Genomic DNA, 12,378 nt, shown 5'->3' on the forward strand with positions numbered 1-12,378 from the left:
TTTGTTAAGGGTGTTGAGAGTTGTTAAGAGACCCCAATTCTCCTCCCAGAGGTACAGTTCTCAGAGTGGCTTAACAACCAGTCTCTCCACACAGGGCACCCTGGCCATTTCACCTTTTGAAGGGAATATGAAATACCACATTTTTCAAATAACATAGCAATCAAGTTGGGGGAAACTAATCCCTTGCATATTTACCTGGAGATAGTCTTTGAACTCAGTAAGACTTAGCTATAAATAAAGGTGCATGTGTATCTGTTGAAAATCATGACACTCTTTCATGATTGGAAAGGTGAGAATGAGAGGTCACAGATTACTCTGTATCATATTTTCACTTCCAGCTCTCTGCATGAAACGCTTACAAGTTTTAACTATTTTTCCTTTTTCTTGCTGCTAATTTTTTTTTACTTGTAAATCAATTTGAATTTTGAAGTGTATGCTGCAAATAAAACAGACTCCTGTGATTTTGTATTCCTTTGAAGCTAATGAATGTGAAGGACTACAAAATTTGTTGTGATTATTCAAGGCATATATTTCTATCATCTTTAAGTTCAAAGCTTTCGGGGGTGGGGAGTATTAAAACAAGGTATGCTCATCACAGAGACTGTGCAGGGTAATTCACATGCTTGTCGCAGCTAAATTGTTGTGTGCTTACTTTGAACACTAACAAATCGGAGCAGGATACCCAGATTTCATGCAAATGAATAGGTGGCTGTAGCTGGCACTGCTTAGTCTTTCCCTTTAGCCAGGTAAGAAAGAGGTTCCATTGCAACCATCTACTACAAAGAAAACCAACAGGCCATGACAAAGCCAAGAACAATCATGGGATTTCTCCTAAATCCTCCCCTTGTGTGCCAGCTTTGCTGCTTTTATCTTGGTTTGTTTAATGAATTTATAGAATCATAGAATCATAGAGTTGGAAGAGACCACAAGGGCCATCCAGTCCAACCCCCTGCCAAGCAGGAAACACCATCAAAGCATTCTTGACATATGCCTGTCAAGCCTCTGCTTAAAGACCTCCAAAGAAGGAGACTCCACCACACTCCTTGGTAGCAAATTCCACTGCCAAACAGCTCTTCATCATTTCCTATTACAGTACATCTGAACTGGGAAAATTTGGCTTAGTTTTGGTTTACTAACCAGCATATAAAACCATGATCTTCTAGAGCAGGCATCCCCAAACTGCGGCCCTCCAGATGTTTTGGCTTACAACTCCCATGATCCCTAGCTAACAGGACCAGTGGTCAGGGAATTTTAGTCCAAAACATCTGGAGGGCCGAAGTTTGGGGATGCCTGTTCTAGGGATACATTTGGGGAGAAAATGATAAGAAATGTAAAGAAACAGAAAGTCGCCGCTTAATATGTTAAATGCCCTAGATTGGGGCATGATACTTTTTCCAGTTTGTACTTCAGTTTGTACTGAAGAAAACCCAAAAGGGATTCTTCTTCTCCTCATTGGTGCAGAGAATCAGGCACATACACAGCACATGTTAATGGAATCATTATTATTGCTTATACCTCACCCATGTGACTGGGTTTATTCCATACTTACTGTATCTAGTGAAAAAAAGTCACAAGTGAAATCTTATTAAGAGACGTCTTTGGACCTAATGCACTGACAGCTACCAAGAGAGGCAAAACCAAGCTCCAACTTTTCTTTGCACCTGCTCAGCAGACATTACATTGATTATTCGAGGCTCCTCTGAGTTCTGTCACATTCCAAAATTAGATGATGACCAGAGGCCTTCTCAGTTGTGGTACCCCACCTGTGGAATGCCCTTTCCAGGAAGGCTCATCTGGCACTGTGTAATATGGTCTTCCAGGACTAGGTGAAGACTTTTTAATTTTAATTCAGCAGGGCTTAGCATTGCAAACTTTCAGTTTTGTGGGTTCCATCTTAAGATGCAGTGACGACCTGCTGTTGTAGTCAAGTTCAGTATTCCTCAAGTTGTCCCGATAAAAGTGTTCATAAACCTATTGGAGACAACGGATGCCTTTCCTCCTCCTTTCTTTATACATACCTCAAAAATATGTAGTATCTCTTGCTTTAGTAATGTTTAAGGAAATGAAGAAACTCCAAAGCTGCTTTACTGTGATCTAATTCCATGACTAACTCTCGCCTATTTCTGTTCATTGCACCACTACTGACTAATCTCATACTCCAAAGATGTATATTAAGAATGGGCTATCCAAACTCAAACCTTCGTCCTTTAAATCCTGTGGGCACATTGAAATTACAGCACATAAATATTGTGGCTTGTCAGATCTGTGCAATTCCCAGCTCTCTAATCTTACCCTGAGTATTAGCACAAATTTGCAATCCCCTAGCTGTGCTATTATACAGGAAGCTATTAAGAAGTTCCTCCAATTGCAAAGGCAGGGGAAGTCAGCGAATCCACTTAATTTTGACAAATAGGACCCTCAAGATCAATAGATGAGGCTGTTTAGAATGTTGTCTTCATAGACTGCTGAACAAACTATGACAAGAGTGTCAATTATCTCTCAGATTCTCCTATAAATCAGCTTCAGTGCAAGGTCAGCAGGTCTGAGATACTTATAGCTGAATAGAATACAGGTTTCCAAAAATGAATGGAGAAGTTATAAGCAGCTGTCTGTAGAAAATGCAGCAATGTATATTGTCAGTTCACAAGTTTCTTCAACTTTTTGGAAGATCAGTAGAGTAGGAGTGAGGAACCTCTTGCCTCTAGATGTTGCTGTACTACAATTCCCATTGGGCATGCTGACTGGAATTGATGGGAGTTGGAGTTCAACAACATCTGGAAGGCTGAAGATTTCCCATCTGTTTTTTAAAGGGTGAGCATTCCCCCTTTGTTGGCATACATCTATCTCGGGAGACAATGGAGAACTGCGCCTGCGGAGGTGAAGTCAAACTGTTGGATGGTTGCAGTGCTTGCTGTAGCTATAGCGATTGATACAGAAGAGACATGTTTTATTGCAGCTGGGGCAGATGAAGGCATCCAGTTGTGCTGCTGCAGATGCACCATGACATTTCTTCTATCTGTGCTCCTCCTAGCAGTCATTCCTCCTCTGGTCACTGCTATAGATACACAACCTAACTGCCTGTCTCCAAGCACTGGGGTCATTTGCAAGGGTTGATGTTGAGCCCTCCTCCTATCAAAAGCTAAAATGGGCATCTACTGATGTCTTTTTTTTCTTTTTTAATATAAATAGCAACAAACATAATTATGACTGCTACCCTCTGGCAAGGATGCCTACATTGAATATTTGCCAGCTATAATGCAGATCTGTTACAGTCAAACCTAGGCTCCCGAACGCCTCTGTTTTGGAACGTTTCAGCTCCTGAATGCCGAAATCCCAGAAGTAAATGCTCCGGTTTTCGAAGGTTTTTCAGAAGCTGAACGTCCGATACGGCTTCCGCTTAAGTGCAGGAAGCTCCTGCAACCTCGGTTGTCAAACATTTCGGAAGCTGAACGGGCTTCCAGAGCAGATTACGTTCGACAACCAAGGTTTGACTGTAATTGCAAAGGAACCATAGCTTAGGATTGCTATATGGCTGGATTTTCCCGGATATTTTAGTGATTTCTGTCCAGACGCTGCTTCTGACTGAAGTATTCTGGATATGTCCTGGAAATTCTGGATGTTTGGCAACCCTACCATAGCTTGGTGACCCAGCACATGCTGAATGCCCCAGTTTCAGTCTCTAGTTTCTCCACTAGAGGTCATGGGAACATGTGATGGGCAAGTTCTCTGCCTGGCTTCCTAGAGAGGACCACTGCCAATATGCGTGGGCAATACATAAATGAATGAATAGCCTAACCTAGTATAAGGCAGTTTTCCAGTTTAAGCCTGGTATCTTACTATTGCTGCCTATCAAGAATACTGGAATAAGGAGAAACTATGTTTTAAAGTTACCTTTTAGGTCTTCAGGGAGGTAGCTGAACTACAAGTGAGTGATAGCTCCAATCAATGTTTTAGTTACAGGTAGGTAGCCGTGTTGGTCTGAGTCGAAGCAAAATAAAAAAATTCCTTCAGTAGCACCTTAAAGACCAACTAAGTTTATATTTTGGTATGAGCTTTCGTGTGCCTATCTGAAGAAGTGTGCATGCACACGAAAGCTCATACCAAAATATAAACTTAGTTGGTCTTTAAGGTGCTACTGAAGGAATTTTTTTATTTAGCTCCAATCAAGACAGAGTAACAGCTAGCTAGATTACACCCAGACTACAGGTTGCCAAATGTTCCTGCTTCTAATGGATTTTGCATTCTTCTAAAGTATTTTCTGTTGTTCCAGGACATCACAACTACATAGAAAACGCTGCATGTCCTGTATTTTAGAACACTAAATCTTAATAGAACAAACACAGTGGGTCTATGGCGTCCTTTTTATAATTCAAATAAAACATCTTGCATTTATTAGAGGACTTATGTTCTCACAGTTTCACTCCTATTTAACTTGCTACATTTTTATAGGGAAGGCTGGGGCACTTTAAGTTTGGATTTCAGAAATATAATTTCTCTCTCCAAGTTCAGGTGAATCTGACATTTTAGAATTGGTTGACATTTCACTGACTAATTTAACAGTTTAAAATAGTGCTGTTTTGTGGTTTGATATTCTGTCTTGAGAAGTGGACTTCTAAGGGGAAGTCTACACCATAGTGGCTTTTTGCACACACACCCCCACTGCCCACATTCACAGTTTCATGGCCATTTTTAGGGATGCTCTCTACTTCAGAGCATGATCCAAGCCAATTGGACATCATGTAGTGAGCGTGATGACCTCACAGTGCCATATAACCAATCAGGTTGGGCTTTGTGGCAATATCACAAAGGGGCAAAGTCCTCCCATTGCATTCATTCTCAATGAGGCAGTAGATGAGAAGGGAACATATTCTCTTTGCCCAAGCAACCATTCTTTGCCTTGCCTTGCTGATTTCATGCCCTGCAGTATTTTCAGACCTTTGCCTCAGTCTAGTTCAAGTCTATGTACGTTATGTATGACTAGTTAGAGAGCACTGAAAGTCGTGCACTGCAAATAGAAAACAACTACATCGCATTGCATTTCTAGATGTGCACCAATATGCAGCTATCCTCCTACTCCTCCACCATGTCCCTTTCCATGTGATGTGCATTCCAATGGGCATCCTATCCAAGTGAGCATCTTCAGTCACATTCTTCTCTAACTAGTCATCCATGCATGGCTGAATTGAGCGTAAGAGTCATCAGCCCAGTCGCATCAACAACACAGCCCAGTGATGCAGCTAAGGCTAGACCTCATGGTTGAAATCCAAAACCCCAAATCCCTATCACAAACACCAAGAGAATGGAAGAAGATGGGGACAGCAGCAAATAGGACCAGTGTCAGCACCCGGGCCAGTATGAGCATGCCAGGAGCTAATGGGACTGACACGGGTTGCTGAAGTATCCTTCCTTCCTTCCTTTTATAAACATTTCATACTTAGGGGGGCAGCCAGCTAGGCACATACATGGTTGTAGAGACTCATTATATTACTTAACTTTTGAAATATATTATCATTTTTCTTTTTTACAACAAAATGGTGCTTGTTTCTACATAAATGTGTTTAGCATTAGGGCAGCAGCAGCAAGTTCCATTTTAGTCCAGCGTGTCACAACTTTATTTGCAGCTGCAAAAATGTCAGTTGATAATCGTCGGAAGAGAAAGGCTTGTCAAGTGGAAAACTTGCAACACTGCAAACATAAATTTTACTACGGACTCATCCACAGTGTTGTTTGATGTGGACAGCAAGCTTCCTGCGCCTCCATTAATTCTCCATCATCCATATGATGTTCTCCAAATAGCTGCCTCCTCACACTTTCCCCTCCCGCAGTCTGGATTCTCTCATATGAGGGACGCACTGAGAAGGAGACGACTGAGAGAAAATCCAGACTGAGGGAGGAGGAGGAGAGTGGGGGAAGGCAATGATTTGGAGAAGAATGTCATATGGATAACAGAGAATTAATTGAGGTTTCTCTCGTGTTTCATTTTCCGAAGCTTAAGTTGAGTTCTGATATTCCCCATCAGTTTGTGATTTATTTTTAGAAAGCTGTTGCCAGCATTTAAGTGGTAATCGCCAGCCACAATGGCTATGCTCTGCCTCCACTGCTGGAAGCAGCATGGCTCTGAACACCAGCTGAGCTGGCAATCGCAGGTGGACAGAGTGCTGTTGGCCTCCAGCCCTGCTTGCACATTTCCCACAGCCATCTGGTTACCCACTGTGAGAACAGGTTGACAAACTATGATAACTGCCCCGATCCAGCAAGCCCTTCTTAAGTTCTCGTGATGTACAGTACACATTTCTGCATGCAATTTTGCCTAGTATGCATATTTTTGAAAAGCTCTTCCTATACGATTTTCATCAACAAATACCGTGTTTCTCCTAAAATAAGACACGTCTTATATTTATTTTTTCCTCAAAAAAACACACCATGTCTTATTTTCAAGGGATGTCTTATTCGGGGGCTGGAGCTGGATCATAACAGGGAAATGATTTTTGATATGAATTTTACAGATGCTGTACAATTGGCTGTGTTTATTTCTCTATTTAGAAATCATGTTTCTGTCTCTCAGGACTGATTAGCCAGATGCTGCCTGAGATCACAATTGGCTTTACCAAATAGTTGTTAAGTACTTTCCTTTGATGCCCACATCTCATGGCTACCATAAGTTTTCTACCTTTCAGGACAAAGGCAAGGTGATAATAGGAAGTTGTCTTTATCTATCTCCTTAATCTCCTCTTTCATATGCATAACCTTTGAAGCCTAGGAATGCAAGTTGTCTGGGTCTCTCGGGACGGGAGGGGATGTCAGTTTTAAAAAAACCACCCGCGTGTCTGCGAGAGCTCGCCACTTTCCTACCGTAGCTGCAGTTTTAATTTCAGTTTGCCTGCCCCGCTCTCTGTCTCGGCCATCAAGAAGAAATCAACAGGCAACTCATGGCTGGGCACATACCAGGGGGGAGAAAGAGAGAAACGCACAGGGGGAGAAAGAGAGAGAGACGCACAGGGGGAGAAAAAGAGAGGCGCAGGGAGAGAGAGAGAGAGAGAGAGACGCACAGGGGGAGAAAGAGAGAAACGCACAGGGGGAGAAAGAGAGAGAGATGCACAGGGGGAGAAAAAGAGAGACGCGCAGGGAGAGAGAGAGAGAGAGAGACGCACAGGGCGGTAGCCCGCCTCTCAGCTGATCGGGCGCCTCTTCGCCACCGCCGCAGCGCTCAGGGCGTTCGCCCCCAGTCGCCCACGCAGATCCCGGGCTTCACCTGCAGCCGCAGCTGCCTCTCACCAGGCTCTTTGAGCTGCGCTGTGCTCCCCGAAGCGGCTCCCACCCCCGTAAAACACAGTGAGGCGGCCGCGGGGGAAGTGCCGAGAGCGCCCAGGAGCGCGGCTGCAGCGACGGTAATCCCAGGGGCTGCGGAGGTGGCTGTGGGCACGTGCCAAGCCCCAAGGCACGGCGGCGGCGGTGGAGACGGCCACTGCGAGTGGCATGAAAAGAAGAAGGTTGCCAGCAAGTGCGCTCTTGCCTCTTGCCGGCTCTTCCGAAGGCGCTTAAATGCCTTCCTTTCCTTGCCAGACCTGCTCCCCCCCGGCTTATTTTCGGGGGAAGTCATATATTTATTTTACTCATGAAAAGCCTGCCGTGGCTTATTTTTGAGGCCCGTCTTATTTTAGGAGAAACACGGTACATGCATTTTAGGGCATATATGCCCTAGCGTATACATTTTTGCACATACGTGGAGAACTGCACTGGGGGGAAAAAAACCAGAGGGGTCTGTGTTTTGATTTGTGGATTGTTCCATAAATAGTGCAAATTAGATCGCTTTGTTCCTAAATATGAACTGAAGCAAATTTGTCCCCCATTTCAAAGTATGACTGCTCCCCAAAAGAACAGCCCATGCTTCTTTTCTCTCTCCTTTGGCACCGTAATACAAAAAAAGGTAAAGTGATTTCACTGTGTGCTTCACTGCCTCCACAACAAGCAACAGCCAGTGGAGTGGAAATTCAGGAAGCATGTAGTACAGTGGTACCTCGGGTTACAGACGCTTCAGGTTACAGATGCTTCAGGTTACAGACTCCGCTACCCCAGAAATAGTACCTCAGGTTAAGAACTTTGCTTCAGGATGAGAACAGAAATCGTGTGGCGGCGTGGCGGCAGCGGGAGGCCCCATCAGCTAAAGTGGTGTCTCAGGTTAAGAACAGTTTCGGGTTAAGAATGGACCTCCAGAACGAATTAAGTCCTTAACATGAGGTACCACTGTATGGTGATGTTACATTACATATTTTGTAGTAGTGGAAGTCACAGCAGAGGGAAGAGCAGGAGGTAGAGGATCAGAGATGCAGCCACTTGTTTGCAGTAAGCTTTAGTTCTAGCCAAAGCGAAGGAAGGTAAGTGGACAGCAATTTCTTTCAAAACTTGTCTCCATCATTTGTTTCACCTCAGAACAATGTGTTTCAAGGTAATACAAGTTTCTTCTTTGTGTTGCAATCTGATGAATTTTTATTGATAGATAATATTGTAATCTAAATATCTGAATACAGGGATTCACACTCAAGCAGAAAGTATTTCTACTCATACAGGTTAATGGGGTATATCATGGTTAGAAATAAATCACATCCTTAAAAGCACTATAGCAAACGCACAGGAACATGAACCACATTTGAGCATTCTTTGAAAGCTAAAGGCTGTACTCAGGAATACACTAGATAAACTGGAGGTCTGGGAACAATTTTAGTTCCTGCTGCAGCCATGCTTCTTGCTGCAGAAGTCTTACAGTTAGAGGATTGCAATTTTCTTCCTTATTGGATCATGGAAAATGTATTAGTGAAGACTGAAATCAAATGAACATTATAAGCCTTTCTCCCTGGGCAGGGAGAGAAGGGATCTGGTTTTGGTCATCCCATTTTGGATTTATTCTGAAGAGGTTGCTGGACATACTTATTATGGTGGTCTATTCAGTGTCTGTGTAACCTTCTGCATCCACATGAAGTGAGAATGTGTGGCAAACTTATTCACGTGAGTGTCATCAATTCCCACTACACTGCTCCTGTTCTGCGGAATAGCATTCCTATCAAGATATGACAGGCATCCACTGTCTGCACTTTCTGACAGGCTTTCCCAGATGGGTAAATGGGTCTTTACCACAAGTGTCTACTTTATTAGGGCTTTTGTCTTGTTTTAAATGTATCCGATGCTTTTGTATTTAACTGCTTTTTAACCATCTTGTGTGTGAAATGCCTTGAGGTGGCAGTTTGTTTAATATATTGTCATCAACCACAATATGCCCCAAACAAAACACTCAATCTGTATTGAAGCAAAACAAAAAGTTGTACTAACACTAAGGAAAGCTATCAGAAGTGGAATTTCATCTTAAGCAGCCAGTCTGAGACCCATCAAACACAGCCAGGTTCATTTTTTTGGTTAAATGTGCACAAGACTATGCTGTAGATGCTCCTTTTACCATTTCAGAACAGTTAGGATTGATAAAGTAAGTAAGCAGGAATATACCACTTACACGAGTAGCTTTTAGGACAGAAAAAAAAAACCCTGAAAATTATATCCCACTCCACTCCAATCATAGCTGCCAAGTTATCCCTTTTTTACAGGGATTTTCCCTTATGCTGAATAGGCTTCCTCGCGAGAAAAGCAAAAACTTGGCAGCTATGACTCCAATGCTTCTTTAGGTATTCTAGGGACTTGGGTCCCCTAAGCACCAGACAACTTTCAACACAGCAGCCAAATCCCAGTGGACCACTATTAATATACAAACTTGATTATTAATAGATTTCCCACCAATTTTTTCTATATTAGACTTGCAGCAATGAAATTCAGTGAGTAGCATGACTACAGACTTTAGAAAACTACGGGGAGCAATCCATTTTATAAGAGTTATGGACTGTGTAATGTACTGCATTGCCATTCTATGCCTTCTTTTGTAATATGTGAAGAGACTACTGTACTTAAAACCATAATTTTGGCATAGACAATGTGCTGGGTCCAAAGTGGAAGGTCCGGCGCCATTTCCTGAATTATAGACCATAAAATTTGATATCTATTAGAGCCCTGGTGGTTTTCAAATTGTCTTCTAGGAAACCTTGGGGTTCTTTGAAAGCGTATCCTTAAAAGTTTCTTTAATGGCAAGCTGAGCTTCCCTCAATATAGCTTGCTCACCGCAGCTGATCTGTCCCTTTATTACACTGCTATGGGGAGGTTTTGCGTGTGTTCTAGTCCACAGTGCACACTCACTCACATATTGCTGCCAGAGGGGAAATAATGCCAATGGCTTCAGCTGGAACTCTGTACATGCCTCAAGAATATGTGCGATTTGGCTTTGCTCTGAGCAATGAATGTGCCGTTATGGTACAAGGGAAACAGGCTGTGCTAGTAGCCTGCTTTGATTTGAGCATACGTCAGGCACAAGAAGGTTGCAATTATCTAACTGATGCCCTGGATGCCATGTTATTTTACTTTGGGAACAGTCACAGCTCATGAAAGGGAATTTTTTAATGATTCAGAACCAAGGTTTGGTGGATTCACAAGAACCAAGGGAAGCAATGCAATGGTGATGGTGAATTCTTGAAGTTGGGTGACTGACCTCCCCAGTGAAAGCTAGGATTCTGTTACTGTTCCAACAGGTGGAAACACTATTTTAAATACCTAAACTCCTGCTGAAGCATCCAAGCCTAGCTGTGGCTCCCCCCCCCCCCACTGCTACAGCAAACCACTGTGAAACCATGATCCAAAATGTTCTTCCTACTCCTTTTACGTAAAGGTAGGCCAATATATGGACTGGACTCTATCGTTTCTCTCTAACTTTTCTATCTCCATTATCTCAGCCAACTCTGGCTCTCATGAGACGGAAAGAACTATTGCATGTAACATTTTCTCATCCTGGTTCCTCTGCTCTCGCCATAGCAAATCTGAGTCTCTTAACTCCATGTTCAGAAACGCTCCACTCCTAGTCCTTCCCCTTTTGTTTCTGCAGCAGTAATAAATTATATGCTCCATATGGTATTTTGAGCCACAAAAACAGTTGTCATTGCTTCTAAATCATTTTATCTTGGCATGATCTTACCCCTAAACCCCATTATTCATTTGTAAACAAACATTGCAACAGCAACAGCAAGAGCAGTTATTGCTTTTATTGGGTTTTACTGATTACTGCTAAATCCCCTAAAGTAAACAAGCCAATCCCAGTTAATGCCATCATGTCTGTAGCATCTAATTTTCTCCACAAACGATCCCTAGATAAGTATTGCTAATTCACCCAAATTAGCCATTTTGTGAGTACACGTGTAATATACATGTTCAAATAAATGTGTGCAAAGACACACACACTAATCAGTAATAACAGGGCTGGGCACTGACCACCATGTCACTGATCTGGGGACTCTAGAATATATCCCAGAATCCTATGTGATGAAGTGAGAAAAAAAAACAATTAAACTAGAACATTTGTAGCTCTATATGGAGGTAAATATACCAGTGACATAATTTTAGATATTTTCTTCTCCACGGTATTTTTTTTAAGGTTCCTAAATCATAATTACATCACCACAGCAATCAGATTTGCTTTTTGAAGCTGTAGGACCTCCTTAGAAGACATGCTGGCCATTCTTGTGGGATGCTCTCTCTAGGGAGGTACACCCGACACCAACTTTATCTAGTTTTACGTGCCAGGCAAAGATTTTTCTAATGCTACTAATAATATTTGCCCTTTGATATTAGCTTTTTAAAGATAAGCACTAGCATCTTGAATTGGGCCCAGACATTAATAAGGGAGAGCATTTAAAGATTTCATCTTTCAGATGCTGAAATGTATGAATGATACATCTTCTGCTTGTGTATGTCAAGTCAAAGTTACTCAGCTTTGAGAAAAGCAATGTCTCTCCAATGCATAGCTGCCAAGTTTTCCCTTTTCTCGCGAGGAAGTCTATTCAGCATAAGGGAAAATCCCTTTAAAAAAGGGATAACTTGGCAGCTATGCTCCAATGATCTTACAAGTACAGTCATACCTTGGAAGCTGAACGCCTTGGCACTCGTACGTTTTGGCTCCCGAATGCCGAAAATCTGGAAGTGAGTGTTCTGGTTTGTGAACGTTCTTTGGAAGCAGCCAATCGGAAGCTGCGCCTTTGGTTTCTGAACGTTTTAGAAGTTGAATGGACTTCCAGAATGGATTCCGTTCAGCTTCCAAGGTACAAGTATAGTAGAACCCTCCATTCATATTTCTGTGCAATAATCCCATCAACTAAAATTGTGTACCATCAATCAGACTCTGGAATTCAACCTCTTTCTTTCTTTCTTTCTTTCTTTCTTTCTTTCTTTCTCTCTCTCTCTCTCTCTCTCTCTCTCTCTCTCTCTCTCTCTCTCTCTCTCTCTCTCTCTTTCTGG

At 42.5% G+C, this 12,378-nt stretch overlaps 1 protein-coding gene across 1 annotated transcript in view; it reads right to left on the reverse strand.

The window, feature by feature from the left end:
- RGS17 (regulator of G protein signaling 17) overlaps positions 1–12,378 on the reverse strand; it is a 61,430-nt gene that overhangs the window by 29,094 nt on the left and 19,958 nt on the right. The gene's annotated exons all lie outside the window — the stretch shown is intronic.

Source organism: Zootoca vivipara, chromosome 3 (assembly GCF_963506605.1).
Source record: "Zootoca vivipara chromosome 3, rZooViv1.1, whole genome shotgun sequence".
Classification (NCBI taxonomy): Eukaryota; Metazoa; Chordata; class Lepidosauria; order Squamata; family Lacertidae; genus Zootoca; species Zootoca vivipara.